A 15,913-nucleotide genomic window follows, 5' to 3' on the forward strand; every position below is an offset into this window, starting at 1 on the left:
TCCGACACAAGATGCTACTGCTCCTGCTGCCTTTTGGGGGTGAGTCTCCAAATAGCGTGTGCGTGCACATACACACACAAATGTTTACTGCAACCTTTTGACAGGTTGCACCTTTATCTGTACAGGACAATGTTAGAGAAATTATCTGAGGAAGGGGGGATTTAGGTTACACTCCTGTGTAGAACTCCAGGGAAAGTGTTGGGGGGGAGAGAGGGAGATCGGGAGGTCAGTCATTTGGAGATGGTGCCTGGGCTCCCATCGTTGTCCAGGACTGTTCTTGGCAGCATTTCAGTAAGCCGAGATCACTTTTAATCACTGTAAACAAAAGACGCGATTGGTATTGGAAACACATTTTTGATGTAATGTTTCTATTGGGATCTCGAGATCTCCTTCGAATAATCCGATTTTCGGATAATCGAGGTTCATCTGTATTTCCTTTCTGTATGGGACTGTGATCAGTTTATTCACCTTCCTTCTTAACCACTCAAATTGCAGAACATGAAACTGTTGAGTTTGCAAGGCCTGAATCTCCTTCATTGGTACCTTATCGATCCCCATACTTGCTTCTCCACAGTCACACCACCCTGTCCTTGACCACAGATAAAGTCTGAAATGTCTAGCTGAAGTGGTGTGATAGTTGACAATTGTTACACAGTGCTGAAAAAGCGTAGCAGGTCAGGCAGCATCCAGGGAACAGGAGAATCGATGTTTTGGGCATAAGCCCTTCTTCAGGATGCTGCCTGACCTGCTGCGCTTTTCCAGCAACACATTTTCAGCTCTGATCTCCAGCATCTGCAGACCTCACTTTCTCCTCAATGATTACACAGTGGCTCCCTGTTCCAGATTTTATTGAATTTCAGCTTCACTGTCTACTATGCTGGGATTTGAACTCACAAGGTTGGCCTGTGTTCCAGGTTGGTCGTACAGTGACATTACCACTATGCTACCACTTCCCTATTTAGGGCAAAACAGTTTAAAAGTTGTCGAATTGCCTGCCTGTGTACCTAATTAATGTCTCTAAATTTTAAATTGTAGGTCTTTTAGTCTTTGGCTCTCTCTCTTAAATCCCTTTTGTAACAGGCCAGAAAAGCATGACCTCCCTTGAACCAAATCGCATCAATTTCCAAAATTTAAGTGTTAAGCAGTAATCTCACTGAATGTTTGTGATATTGTGACTTCAAAAATAAGTCAGAGACTCAGTATTCTGCTGTGCATTACTGAGGACCTGACTGCGCAAGCCACTCCATCAAATGCAAGACAATTGCCTGAAATGTGATGGAATGCTCTCTTGTTACCTTTGTGAGAACAACTCTTTAAAAAAAAATTGATCTCTTGAGACTAAGCATCCACTTGATTGGTATCCCATTCACCACCTTAAAGATTAATTCCCTTTTAGATTAGATTACTTACAGTGGGGAAACAGGCCCTTCGGCCCAACAAGTCCACACTGCCCCGCCGAAGCGCAACCCACCATACATTAACCCCTTACCTAACACTACGGGCAATTTAGCATGGCCAATTCACCTGACCTGCACATCTTTGGACTGTGGGAGGAAACCGAAGCACCCGGAGGAAACCCACGCAGACTCGGGGAGAATGTGCAGACTCCACACAGACACTTGCCTGAGGTGGGAATTGAACCTGGGTCTCTGGCGCTGTGAGGCAGTAGTGCTAACCACTGTACCACCATGCCGCCCCATATTTTTTCTGGTAATTATGACTGCAGTGTGTGCTATCTTTAAGATATGCTGAGCAACTACTAAATCCATAGACTATTATCTGGAAGAGCATGGTGACAGTTTCATCCATATGGATGAAACTGTCACCTTCAAAATTCTCTCCAAGATTTGGAAATGTGTCATTGTTCCTTTACATTTGGACAAAATACTGCAACTCCATTCTTAACTGCACTCTGGGAGTGTCTTCACCGTATGGACAGCAGCAATTTAGGAATACAGCTTGCCATCCCCTTTGTGGGTAATTAAAGAAGGACATATCAAATGCTGATCTTGCCATCCACAGTCACATCCTGTGAATTAAGATAATTTAATTCAACCTTTTACCAATAGAATTATGCAAGTGACAGTTGGGTGACAATAACAATAACTTGTTTCACTGCTGAATACAAGAATTATAAGAATGACTTGTATCATTGAAGGATAGATCTGTTTTGAAGGCTAATATAAAATAAAATTCAATCTTTATGATAACTATACGTGGTAGCATTATTCAGTTTGCCACTATTGAATTTCACCTGGGAGATTTGCAGCTGGAGCAGGTCTTGGACTGAAAATTTAATCCAGGGACCAAGATGGGCTCTTGTTTTGCCTTTCTCAGCCAGGTAACTGTACTGGAAGAAAAAAACTCAGCTGAAGGATAAAGATGGTGAGTTGTACCAAGGCGGTGATGAATGAATGAGTGTCATTATTTGCCTCCATTGTTCTAGGCTTGACATTCTTCCATTCATTGTCCTGTGTGAAACTGAAAAGGAGGAAGTTATATTGGGGTTGTGGAGAAGCAAATTTGCAATGTAACTGTGACTGTTCTTGATTAACAGGGTAATTGACTAATAATCTGGAGCAGAAAGTCAGTTTGGTTTCCAATCCCATCCTGTTGTTGTAGGAATCAATAGTAGTCACCCTTCAGGAGCTAATTAAATTTTAATGAATACAAATCAGCTGTCAAAGCCATTTTTTGTTTACTGGCCTCGCTCTCTCTCACCTGTAAAGGTTTTTTTTAATGTGAATTATCCCACACTGCCTTACATCTACTTTATAAAATAGCTCGACTCAAAAGTGTAGTGATAAGACCTTCTCATAATCCAAAATTGATATCTGAGCTTTTCTAGCATATATTATTCATCAACCTCTCCAGCAGTTGACCAAGTTTAAGATTGGATGAGGCTAAGCATGGTTTGAATTGTAAAGAAGTTTTATATCACAGTAAGGTGTACATAACTATGATCATTGTATCTTAGCTCACATTAACATGAAAGTAATGAACATGCCAACCATCCTACTTCATTGATTGAGACATCTTACTTGATTGAGACAGTCAAAAATCACAACACCAGATTTAGGTCCAACAGGTTTATTTTAAACCGCAAGCTTTTGGAGCTCCCACTCCTTCTCAGACAGCTAGTGAGAGAGGATACATCGGACACAGGGCAGCACGGGTGGCACAGTGGTTAGCAATGCTGCCTCACAGCGCCAGAGACCTGGGTTCAATTCCCACCTCAGGCAACTGTCTGTGTGGAGTTTGCACATTTTTCCCGTGTCTGCCTGGGTTTCCTCTGGGTGCTCCGGTTTCCTTCCACAGTCCAAAAATGTGCAGGTTAGGTGAATTGGCCATGCTAAATTGCCTGTAGTGTTAGGTGAAGGGGTAAATGTAGGAGAGTGGGTCTGGGTGGGTTGCTCTTCGGCCCAACAAGTCCACACCGACATTCCGAAGGGCCTGTTTCCACACTGTAAGTAATCTAATTATCTAAGCTAATTTTATAAGTACAAGGTCAAAGAGTCATACAACTTATGCAAATGTGTTGAACAAATCTAGATGGCTGTTAAGCCTTTAATCAGTTAAATTGTTGTACAAAGTCCATTCATCCGTTATCGTAGCGTTTGTTTGGTTTTACCAATATACCTTAAAGACAACATTAATCACAACACCATACAATCCTGTCATGGCAACCAGTGCAAGACATATCAAAGCATAGACATGATACTACCATTAGGCGTGTGAACACCACCCACCACATGCATGGCAGGTACTCATGTGACTCAGCCAACATTTCTATCTCATTCGCTGCAGGCAAGGATTCCCCGAGGCATGGTATATTGGCGAAACCAAGCAGATGGTATGACGACAGATGAATGGACGCCTTGCAATAATTACCAGACAGGGGTTATCCATTCCAGTGGGGGAACACTTCAGCAGTCAAGGACAATCAGCCTCAAAGCTTTGGATAAATGTCCTCTAAGGCGGACTTCAGGACACGCAACAGTGTAGAGTTGACGAACAGAGGCTGATAGCCATGTTCGATCCCATGAGGATGGACTCGACCGGGATCGTGAATTCATATCACACTGCAGATGACCCCACTACACTACACACACACATATACACACTTGCACTCACACGGTTTCACAGGCATATACTTACTTGCACTTGTGCATGCACTCTCTTGAGCACATACACTTTTGCACACATTCAGGTATGCTCTCACACACACATACCTCCTCACACTCATTCACACTTCTTTTGAAGTGCACACTGTCTCTCTTTCAAAAGCACTCACAAAACTCCCCCTCTGTCTCGCACACGCGCATACATGCACATGCACTCCCTCCCTCTTCCTCACACAAACATGCATGCCCCCCAACACACTGACATATATGGAGTGAATTTGCATTTGCAGCTTTGTATTTGCAGATACATTCTATTTTGTTCAAAAAGCGCACAATATGTACACAGTCAGTCATAAAACCAGTCTGACAGATACGAACAACTTGAAACATGGCCTTACACCTAAAATACATTGTCTGACCTGAGTGTCACCTTTATTCTGATAATATCTGGAGTTATCATGGGGTCAGTGACTTGAAAGAAATTCTGGGATTTACATATTAATGAAATGAAATCTGTATCTCCATTCTAACTGATTAAAGACTTAATAGCCATCCAGGTTTTTTCAAAAGATTCGCAAAAGTTGTATGAGCCTTTGATCTTTTACTTATACATTCTGTGTTTGATGTATTCTTTCTGAGGAAGGAGCAAGGGCTCTAAAAGCTTGCAGTTTCAAATAAACCTGTTGGACTATATTCCTGTGTCATGTGGTATTTTAGATTTTGTCCACCCCATTCCAATACCTCCACATCTTGATTGATACAGACTAACTCCTCTCAACTCTTAGCTCCTAGGCAATGCATAAGATCTCTGCTTTGCAGTTCTTTGTCATCTAACTGTTTATTTTGCATAGCTTCACAAGTTTCTTCTCGCTTGGAAAATGCTGGGAAGTGTTGGGGCGGTAGGAGGAGGTGTCATTGAGTGGTGTCTGGCATCGGCGAGGTAGAGGTCAATGTAACTTTAACTTTGCACCCCTACCATCAGCTGGTTTGATGGTGAGGTTGGGGTTGGAGTGGCGGGTGGACAAGTTGAGGTGGTCAATGTTGCAACGGCATTTGGAGATAAAGAAGTCGAAAGAGGGTAAGAGATCAGCACGGGGTGTTCAAGAGGAAGGAGTATGTTGGAGGCAGGAGAAAGGGGTCTTCAGAGGGTTGGTGGGAGTCACCATTGAAAAGGTAAGCGTGGAGGTGGGGTAAGAAAAGTTCAATATTGCAGATGTTACAGAACTCGTTGACCCGGGGGTGTATTGGGATGAAGGTGAGACGTTTTCTGAGGACTCATACTGTCCTAAATCCTGGAGTGAGACTTGAACCTGGAACAGTTGTTATATCTCATTGTCAGTATGCAATACAGTATGTCAATACGCCTTTAAGAAATGTACTCTTGATATCATTGCTGTACCATAGTACGCAGCCTGAGGGTGTAAAGATCTCCACCTTGGCTCTGATCTCTTAAACCATGATACTCAATGGAAAGCATGCCACTCTGTAACTTAATGGCTTAATACCATTTGTGACATTGATGTGCCTGTGACCATAATATTTGTGCATAGTCGCGAGTTGTATTGAGGAATCCAAGATCTTTAATGCCATAATTACCATGGCTAGTTTCTTGTGCATCAATGGATAACATACATCTTGCTGCATCAAGGAATGTTGCTGACTTAGCTACATTAAGATGCCCATTAGCTGACTGCCTAAGCAGCATTCTGCTTCTAAAAGTTTTCAATTCTTATCCCTTTCTTTACAGGCACAGATTAAAGGGCTTTCCATCACATGGGTAATGGTATCATTATGATCAGAAAAACTAATAAATCATTTATTATTTGCTCTTTGGAGGTAAAATAACATTCAGTAACTTCATCATTGGGAATAATTTTTTAAAAAGTCATGAAAGTAGACTGAAGCAAAGTATTGCAATTCTGAAAAGAAAACATTCTGGAGATATTTCACAGGTCAAGTTTCTTCTTTGGAGCGAGAAGCAAATTGGATTTTATGGGCAGTGGTAAAGCTACCTACAAAGATTTGACAGGCTTTTAATTGTGGAGACATCCTGTCATTTCCTCAGCAGGAAATCTGGCACAGGAACATAATCAAAAGGGACCAGAAGTCGGCCATTTGGTCCCTAATGATGAATGATAGGGCAAACCAGATCATGGCTGAGCTGGCCCAGGCCCCAATTCCTCTTTTTGTGCTAGCTCAGCATAGATGTCAACACACTTCCTCTTTAAAGAGTGGATGGTAGACCAGACCAGTCCTTGTGGCATTTTACAGGTTATGTCTTTTCAATCTGAAAAAGACCCATTAATTCCAACTCTGTATCTGTGTTTTAATGAACTGTTAATCTATGTTAATAACATTACCTCAATACGTAAGCTCCTATCTTGTGAAATAACATTCCTGAATGCCTTCTGAAAATCCAAGTACACTACATCCACCTTTTCCTCTTTATAAACTTGGCTTGTTACATACTCAAAGAGCACTAAAAAAATTGTCAAATGTGATTTGCCTTTCACAAGACCATATTGATTCTTTTTGATTGTATTAAGCTTTCACAAATGCCCTGCCATTATTTCCTAAATAATGGAATCTAGCATTTTCCCAACAACGTCTTTAAATAAAGCAAAATACTACAATACTCAAAATCTGAAATAAACTGAAATGCTAGAGAAATTTCAGCAGGTTTGCGAAACAGACTCCTGCGTGGAGTCCAGTGCGAGTCTTCTTTGGAACTGATGTCAGATAGTAGGCTGACTGGCCGATGGTTTTCTGCTTTCTATCTCCCACCCTTCTTGAACAGGAGTGTCACATTAGTAGTTTTCCAATCTTCTAGAATCCTCTGTGAATTCTAAATGTTTTGATTAATTCCTCCACCATCTCTGCAGCCACTTTCTTTGATGCAGGCGATCAGGTGCTGGTAGCTTGTCTGCATTTTAACCTGTTAGTTTGTCAAATACTTTGTCCCTCTGATAAAGACTATTATACAATCTTTCCTCTCATTATCACCTTGCTCCTCTGTTATCTTTTGGTGGGTCATTTTTCAAGTTTAATTAAACTTTGTAACAGCTCTTGTACATCGGAGAGTGTCTATTGTAATCCCACTTTTTATTGTAAAAAAAAAGTGATGGTAAACAGATGATAGACCTTCAGTCTGGTGTTAGTAGTAGGGAAATGCCAGGCTCCATTATAAAAGATTTAATATTAGAGCACTTGGAAAACAGTGACAAGATTGGATCAAATTTGCATGGATGTACGAGGGGGGAAATCATATTTAATTTCTTCTATCATTATCTGGGTGACATTCCAAATAAGTATGGGCAAATCATCTGTGATGAGTTCTGGATGCAGGGTGATTACCCACTGGAAATGAAACAATGTTGGCAGTTCCTTCATAATCCATGCTTTGTGTCTTCCAAGGATCCTGGAAGATCATGGCTATGAATTCTGAAACTCTGTTTCTGATTCCACTGATGTTGCTGCTCAGTATTTTCAGCATTTCCTGTTTCTATTTAGTATAGATGTGTGCACCTGTTAAAATGTTAACATAAAGTCCTTTTTTTAACCAAAGGTCCTGATGGTATTTTTCACAATATCATAATTGAGAAGTATATAACAGGTAGTAATTGAACTTGAGATCTTCATGATCTGAGAAAGAGTATGCCTTTAATGCTGATGTTCAAGTTTCAAAGATAATAGTTTTGAAGCCAACTACTTGTCTCCACTTGTGGTTTGTTGACAGCTAGAATGGCACAAGACTTATGACATCCATCTGTGAGATTTCTAACTTAACTTTTCATTCTGATACATGGGAGAAAAACAGGTGACTTCTTTCTTCAATCCAATTTTGTTTATTTTAATGTAGAATATGAGGGAAGTAGACAAAGGGATTTCAGTTATTTCACTTTAAAATTGTACTATTGTTGATTCAGCTACCATTGGAGGTGACTCGTCTAGTATAATAGACTATTATATTAAATTCAGTGCATCTGAGAGCACTCTCTGTGATCTTTATCCACAGTTGTAATCAAAAGTGTCCAGGAAAACTTGTCATGCTTTATTTGCACCTTTTGCTTCAGTGGGTGTTCTGCAGTGTTCTGCATTTATTGCTCATCTCTAATTGTCCAGAGGGCAGTTAAGAGTCAACCACATTGCTGTGGGTCTGGAACCAGTGTAGGCTTTTAGGGATTTTGTGAGCTGAGGGGTGGGAACAGGGAACAGTTGCTGCATTTGCAGGTCAATGTAAGTTGGCTGCCTCTTCGAGCAGGGTAACATGCCGGAATAACCTTGCACACTTAACTCACTGATATCATAGTCATAGTAATAGTAATCCCTACAGTGTGGAAACAGGCCATTTGGCCCAACAAGCCAATACCGACCCTCCGAAGAGTATCCAACCCAGACCCATTCCTCTGTTAGTCTACATTCCCCCTGACTAATGAACTGAGCCTAAACATCCCTGAACACTATGGAACAATTTAGCATGGCCAATTCATTTAACCTACACATCTTTGGACTGTGGGAGGAAACTGGAGCACCCGGAGGAAACCCATGCAGACAGTGTGCAAACTCCACACAGACAGTCGCTGGAATCGAACCCAGGTCCAAGTGCTGTGAGGCAGCAGTGCTAACCACTGAGCTATTGTGCAGTCCATATCTGTACACACGTACCAGTTTTTCTGAATAGTATTAATAAAGCAATCAGAATGCAGCACTTCCATTTGAAGGTATTATATGGGATTAAAATTTAAATGGAGTGTTTATGAGGGGGTACTACTTCATCTCAGTTTTGGGTCGATTATCTCAGTTGGCTGGACAGCTGATTTGTAATGCAGAGTGATGCCAACAATGTGTGTTCACTTCCTGTATCTGCTAAGGTCCCACTTTCACCACCTTGTTTGAGACATGGTGACCCTCAGGTTAAACCACCAGTCGTGTCTCTTTATTGAAAGAGCAGCCCTACAGTCCTTTACTCCATGTGGGGAAAGGTCCTTCAACCTAAAAGATTTTGGGAATTTTTGTACTACACATTGCCTCAAGTCAACAAATAATGATAAAGTTACTTTGTTTCTTGGCAGCAACGTGACGTTTCTGAAAACCAACCAAATGGCATAAGTTGAAGAGATCTAAATAAAGGAATGGCAAACAAAGTGGACAGACAACATGGTGAGAATTTGGCTGCAGAGCAGCAGAATTCTAGCAACCAAACAAAAAGCATGGACTGGACTGTCATTGCCCTCACCTGCCAATACAAGGATAGTATTTATGCTTTTCAAAGAGGTAAGTGGGGTAGGATGGGCATAAAAATCTAGACATGAACTGTATTCCTACTTAATCATATTTAGAGGTCAATGTTGTAATGTTAATCAAGTTATTTTTCTTGACTTGCAAGGTGCCCACTGTGAATTGAATTTGATTATTCCACAGTACTATATGTAGAAATGTAAGTTTAAGTGTGGTGTTGCGGGTGAATGGAATACTTTCACAGTTAGTTATCATCAACAACTCTCAAGTCAGATATAGCATGGTTTGTGAATGTTGATGCACGTACAAAGCACCTATCTACTTTTCTAGACACTCTATAGCTAACTATTTGTTCTTATGTCATATTTAAAATTCTAGTTCTCCACTGCTCATCCAAGCTAAAACGTTTTCTCACTGAGATACCTTCACTTTTGCCTTTGGGCATACAAGCTACCTGACTTCCCATCCATGGTGATTTTCAACTTCCTCTTTCAATTCTTCCTGATTTTACTGCTCTTCTTCATCTTTTAATTTCTCACTCCATAAATGTACCCAACCTAAATTCATGGCCATATCCCTGACCTTGGCTGCTCACAGCCCATTGCTACTTGTGTCAATCACAGTTAAGGCTATCTCTGATCATTTCCTTGTATAACATTTTGTTTTGTTCTCTCATGGGATGTGGCTATTGCTAACCTGGCCAGCATTGATTGCCCATTCCAGTTTTCTTTGTGTAAGTTGTGATGAACTGCCTTCTTGAACAGCTGCAATCTATTTAGTGTACATACACCCACAGTGGCTTTAAGGAGGGAGTTCCAGGCTGTTGACACAATGACACTGAAGGAATGGTGATATATTTCCAAGTCTGGTTGTGCATGTTTTGGAGAATTTTCAGGAAGTAATGTTTCTGTGTATTTTACCACCTTTGTTCTTCTAATTGTAATGGTGGTGGGTTTAGAAGGTGCTGTCTAAAGAATCTTGGTGAACTTCTGCAGTGTACCTTATAGACTTAATGGTAAGGTCCTAGGGAGTGTTACTGAACAAAGAGACCTTGGAGTGCAGGTTCATAGGTCCTTGAAAGTGAAATCGCAAGTAGATAGGATAGTGAAGAAGGCGTTTGGTATGCTTTCCTTTATTGGTCAGAGTATTGAGTACAGGAGTCGGGAGGTCATGTTGCGGCTGTACAGGACATTGGTTAGGCCACTGTTGGAATATTACGTGCAATTCTGGTCTCCTTCCTATCGGAAAGATGTTGTGAAACTTGAAAGGGTTCAGAAAAGATTAACAAGGATGTTGCCAGGGTTAGAGGATCTGAGCTCCAGGGAGAGGCTGAACAGGCTGGGGCTGTTTTCCCTGGAGCATCGGAGGCTGAGAGGTGACCTTATAGAGGTTTACAAAATTATGAGGGTCATGGAATAGACAAAGTCTTTTCCCTGGGGTGGGGGAGTCCAGAACTAGAGGGCATAGGTTAGGGTGAGAGGGCAAAGATATAAAAGAGACCTAAGGAGCAACATTTTCACGCAGAGGGTGGTACATGTATGGAATGAGCTGCCAGTGGAAGTGGTGGAGGCTGGTACAGTTGCAACATTTAAGAGGCATTTGACTGGGTATATGAATCGGAAGGATTTGGAGGGATATGGGCCGAGTGCTGGCAGGTGGGACTAGATTGGGTTGGGATATCTGGTCGGCATGGACGGGTTGGTCCGAAGGGTCTGTTTCCATGCTGTACATCTCTATGACTCTATGACTTGAAATCCCCCATCCTAGGGAAAAGACATCAACTATTAAGAATATTCTTATCCAGCATGGTTTTAATAAAATTCTTTAACCGCTCAACCTCCTGTGCTTCAGTGAGGAGAGTCCAAGCTGATCCAGACTTCCTTTATAACTCAAACCTTACATATTAGATTAGATTAGATTACTTACAGTGTGGAAACAGGCCCTTCGGCCCAACAAGTCCACACCGCCCCGCCGAAGCGCAACCCACCCATACCCCCACATTTACCCCCTACCTAACACTACGGGCAATTTTAGCATGGCCAATTCACCTGACCTGCACATCTTTGGACTGTGGGAGGAAACCGGAGCACCCGGAGGAAACCCACGCAGACACGGGGAGAATGTGCAAACTCCACACAGTCAGTCGCCTGAGGCGGGAATTGAACCCGGGTCTCTGGCGCTATGAGGCAGCAGTGCTAACCACTGTGCCACCGTGCCGTCCACTTTTTTAACCCACGCAGACACGGGGAGAATGTGCAAACTCCACACGGTCACCTGAGGTGGGAATCGAACCCGCATCCCTGCCGCTGTGAGGCATCAGTGCTAACCATTGAGCCATTGTGCCACCCCAATATCTAGCAACATCCTGGTGAACCTTTCCAGCTTAATAATATCCTTCTGGTAACTGGCAACCAGAACAGGCCTCATCGATATTTTGTATAACATCAAAATGATTTCCTAACTCCTGTACTCAAAAGGACTAAGCAATGAATGCAAGTGTACTAAACACTTTTTAATGACCCCGTCTATATCTGATACAAACATCTAAGAATAATATACCTGAACCCCTAGGTCCCTCTGTTCTACAACACTATCTAAGGCCCTATCATTAATTGTGTAAGTCCTGCCCTATTGATGAACCAAAATGCAATGCCTTGCATTGATGCAAATTGAACTCCACCTGCCACTTTTCATCCCATTGACCCATTTGATCAAGATCCCTTTGTAAACTTAATAGACAGTGAAAGTTTTCTTTTTGCGATCAATTTTGGTGTCATCTGCAAACTTACTAACCATGCCTTCTATATTCTCATCTAAATGATTTGTATAAATGACAAACAAAAGAGAACCCAGAACCAATCTCTGTTGAAAAGCAACCCTCTACCACCTCCCTGTCTCCTGCTGTTGTATCCAGTTGGCAAGCTCACCCTGAATCCCATGTGACTTAACGTTACTAATTAATCTATCATGGAATCTTGTCAAAGGCTTTACTGTAGTCCAAGTAAATTATGTCTACTACTCTGCCTTCACCAATCTTTCATCTGAGGCTGGAATTGAACTCGGGAGCCTAGTGCTTTGAGGTAGCAGTGCTAACTACTGACCCACCATGCTGCTCTTAAATTTGTTAGTGTTTTCCCCTTAAATGGTAATTTTTTCGCAAATTGTCCGATAAGGTGCAAAGCTTTGACAAAATTGTCTTTTTTCAGCAATAAGTAAATGGCAACGAGGAAGTGGAGGAGAAGTAGAAAAAGTGGAATCTGAAATAACACCACAGAGGCCGGTATTCTGTCACCAACTCATACTTAATTTACACGTGGAAAGTCCTTGACAATGACCTGTCTTCCTCAGAGCCAGTTCACAGAGTGAACAGAACCTCTGACACTCCTGTTTATATCTGTCAGACAGGGCTTCCTGACTGAGGCTGTTAATCTAGTCCAATCAGGAATTCACGCTCTGAGGTCCACCTGGCTGCCTTTGTTACTATCAATACAGAGTCTCTTGTTGAACTCTGCCTTGGTTATGTAGAAGAGATGGGGAGTGAATAGATGGCAAAGTGGTGAGTGGAGCTAATGGGAGGGAGAATCAGTTATGCAACAGGTCATGAAAAGAACTGAAAGAGCAAGGAAAGTGAGTAAATGCGGTTGTGATTTGAACGTAATAAGTGATGACTTGAGCCAAATTTATTGCAGTCACCATCAACGACCTGCAGTTTTAAGCAATTCTTTTACCCTTCTGCTCCATACACAACAATCACTGGTTGCATCCAAAAAGAAAGGTGATGACAATATAAAAATGCAGAAACAAAGTTAGAGAAGTGGAAAGTGAGACGCATGTGCAAGGGGCAACTGGAACATGAAGACTATGAGCAAAAAAAAAAGGAACGACCAGTTCTTCTTTAAACCAAACATGAAAATTCATTTGCCTAACATGTTTCTTCATACATGACAAACTGAGAATTGCTTTGTCACACTTTTAAGCTACCTTTCTAACAAAAATACTATTTTTAACCTGTTGTCTGGGTATATGCAGTAATGACAAAGCTATATGTAATTCCTATCCTCATTCCCTTAAGGTAGTACTGACCATGCCCTTGATAGTTAAAGAATTCAAGGTTTTTATTCCATGAAAGAATAGCAGGAAGTGTTTAAATCTGTACAGTGAGAGACTTGGAGATAGTGGTGTTTAAAAAAAAGTGCTGCTCACCTCCTTCAGTTGGGTATACGTGCTTTTGCTGTTTTTTGGAACTGGTTGCAGGAGAGGGAGTTGCTTAGTAAATGCTCTTGGTGAATTGTAAAGAATGTTGAAGATTGACTGTAGTATATACTGTTATAGATAAGACCGGACCCCTTCAAAACATTTCTTTTGGTTCAGCAGCTTGAAAACTGACTGCTCGCTAAAATCAAACCTAACAATAGAGTCATAGAGATGTACAGCACGGAAACAGACCCTTCGGTCCAACCCGTCCATGCCGACCAGATATCCCAACCCAATCTACTCCCTGACCCCAGGAAAAAGACTTTGCCTATTTACCCTATCCATGCCCCTCATAATTTTGTAAGCCTCTATAAGGCCACCCCTCAGCCTCCGAACCTCCAGGGAAAACAGCCCCAGCCTGTTCACAGAGGAAAGTTGAGCTGCGAGAACTGGCCATTCCCTTCATTGTACAAGTGCTTTTTTTAAACCTAAAAGCTGCTTCAAGTAGATGAACCCAGCCATTTTGGCAACTCTATATCAGAGTGGTGCTGGAAAAGCACAGCAGGTCAGGCAGCATCCGAGGAGCAGGAAAATGTATAGCTCTATTCCTGATGAAGGGCTTTTGCCCAAAACATCAATTTTCCTGCACCTCGGATGCTGCCTGACCTGCAGTGCTTTTCCAGCACTACTCTAATTTAGACTCTGGTTTCCAGCATCTGCAGTCCTTATTTTTACCATTTTGGCAACTCTGCCTCTTGCAACACTTTTGAAAGAAACCAAGGGCAACACATGCTTGTTAAAGAAGCAGCATTGCCACAATATGTTGTGCATTCGTACGAGAGGTAATGAATATTGACTACAAGAGCAGAAGCCCTGATCAGGTGACTGAATTTGTTCTGGGTAATGTTGAGTTTCTTTTAAATTGAATTTCTTAAAATGATGTGTATCCTGTCCCACACTTGAACTTAGTCTGACTTAAGATGATGCAAAAACAGTGGTGTCTGGGGGCTGGTCACATGCTGCTAGCCATTTACTGCTCTGCTCTTGATGGTCCAGTTCAGTTTCTAATCTTTGGTGACCCTGGAAGTATGGGAGCAGCAGGAATGAATGATTCCAACCAATGGACATTTTTCTCTTGAAACGCTGTCGCCCATTGGTTTCTGTTTTAATGAACTTCTTCTCCAGTATATTTATTGCCCATCCCGAGTTGCTGTTGAGAAAGTGGTTGTGAGTTACCTTCTTGAAATTGAAAAGTGTGGTGCTAGAAAAGCGCAGCATTCCAGGCAGCATCTGAGGAGCAGGAGAATCGACATTTCAGGCATAAGCCCTTCTTCAGGAAGTTACCTTCTTGAACCATTGCAGTCCATATGCTGTTGGTAGACCAACAATGCCCTTTGGGAGGAAATTCCAGGAGTTTGACCTGGTATCACTGAAGAAACAGTGATATATTCCCAAGTCAGGAGGGTGACTGGCTTGGAGGTGAACTTGCAGTTGATGGTCCTGCCCATATCTGTTCTGCCCTTGTCCTTCAAGTTGGAAGTGGCTGTGAGTTTGGAAGGTGCTGTCTATACTAAATGCTACTTTGATGCTGAGGATGGTTTCTCGCACCTGTTCTTTGGAGCTATGTGGTTCTTGTGAAACTTGAACAAAGCAATTATGAGAGGGTTATTGGTAAGTAAGCATTATATGACAGGATTACTGGTGGCTGCTACCATTAATTTATCAGTTTATTTCTAATCCCTATGCGATCTTTAATTATCATGTTTGGACCATCCTATTTTGTTGGATAGGACAGTATCAACTAATCTTTCAGATTGGCTGGGCAATAAATATTAACTCTAGTCAGATCTGCAGGTTTTTTTTCAAGAAAGCAAGAAATCCAATGGAAACAAACCCAGTCAGTTCAGTCTTTTCTTGGAAGACAACTCACTCATTCCAGGCTTCAAGCCATGACTCACCTTCTCTCAACCTAATATAAATCCTCGAACATTCCAGAAGATTCCCCTGGCCTTGGAAACACCATTAGCCATGCGGCTGATGCAGCTACCACCCCCACGCTGATTGATGATGTCACTTCTGCCCCCATCATGGCCACTCCCACAGCCGCTTCCGGCCCTCACATCATCGCCGATGCCACACGCTCAGTGACTTCCGCCACCCCTACTGCCGTGTCTGCCACCACTTCCGCCCCCACCAGCGCCACTCACCTGCATTCTGCTGACACGCCCCCCACAGACCCCACTGTCACTATCCCCAACCCCCAGAACCCCGAGGGGAACAGAACCTCATCACCTCAGTAGATCTCCCACCCACAGCTTCCAACCTCACAGTCCGGGAACCCCGCACTGCCCGGTTCT

The 15,913-nt window shown here is 42.2% G+C and overlaps 2 long non-coding RNA genes across 2 annotated transcripts in view; both read left to right on the top strand.

The window, feature by feature from the left end:
- LOC122558582 overlaps positions 1-4,817 on the top strand; it is a 21,028-nt gene extending 16,211 nt beyond the window's left edge. The window contains exon 2 of the long non-coding RNA XR_006314187.1: positions 3,808-4,817. This is a non-coding gene — a long non-coding RNA (uncharacterized LOC122558582). The remainder of the gene's footprint in view (positions 1-3,807) is intronic.
- A 3,043-nt stretch (positions 4,818-7,860) lies between these two features.
- LOC122558585 overlaps positions 7,861-15,913 on the top strand; it is a 77,082-nt gene continuing 69,029 nt past the window's right edge. The window contains exons 1-2 of the long non-coding RNA XR_006314192.1: positions 7,861-7,941; positions 9,197-9,398. This is a non-coding gene — a long non-coding RNA (uncharacterized LOC122558585). The remainder of the gene's footprint in view (positions 7,942-9,196; positions 9,399-15,913) is intronic.

Source organism: Chiloscyllium plagiosum, chromosome 17 (assembly GCF_004010195.1).
Source record: "Chiloscyllium plagiosum isolate BGI_BamShark_2017 chromosome 17, ASM401019v2, whole genome shotgun sequence".
Classification (NCBI taxonomy): domain Eukaryota; kingdom Metazoa; phylum Chordata; class Chondrichthyes; order Orectolobiformes; family Hemiscylliidae; genus Chiloscyllium; species Chiloscyllium plagiosum.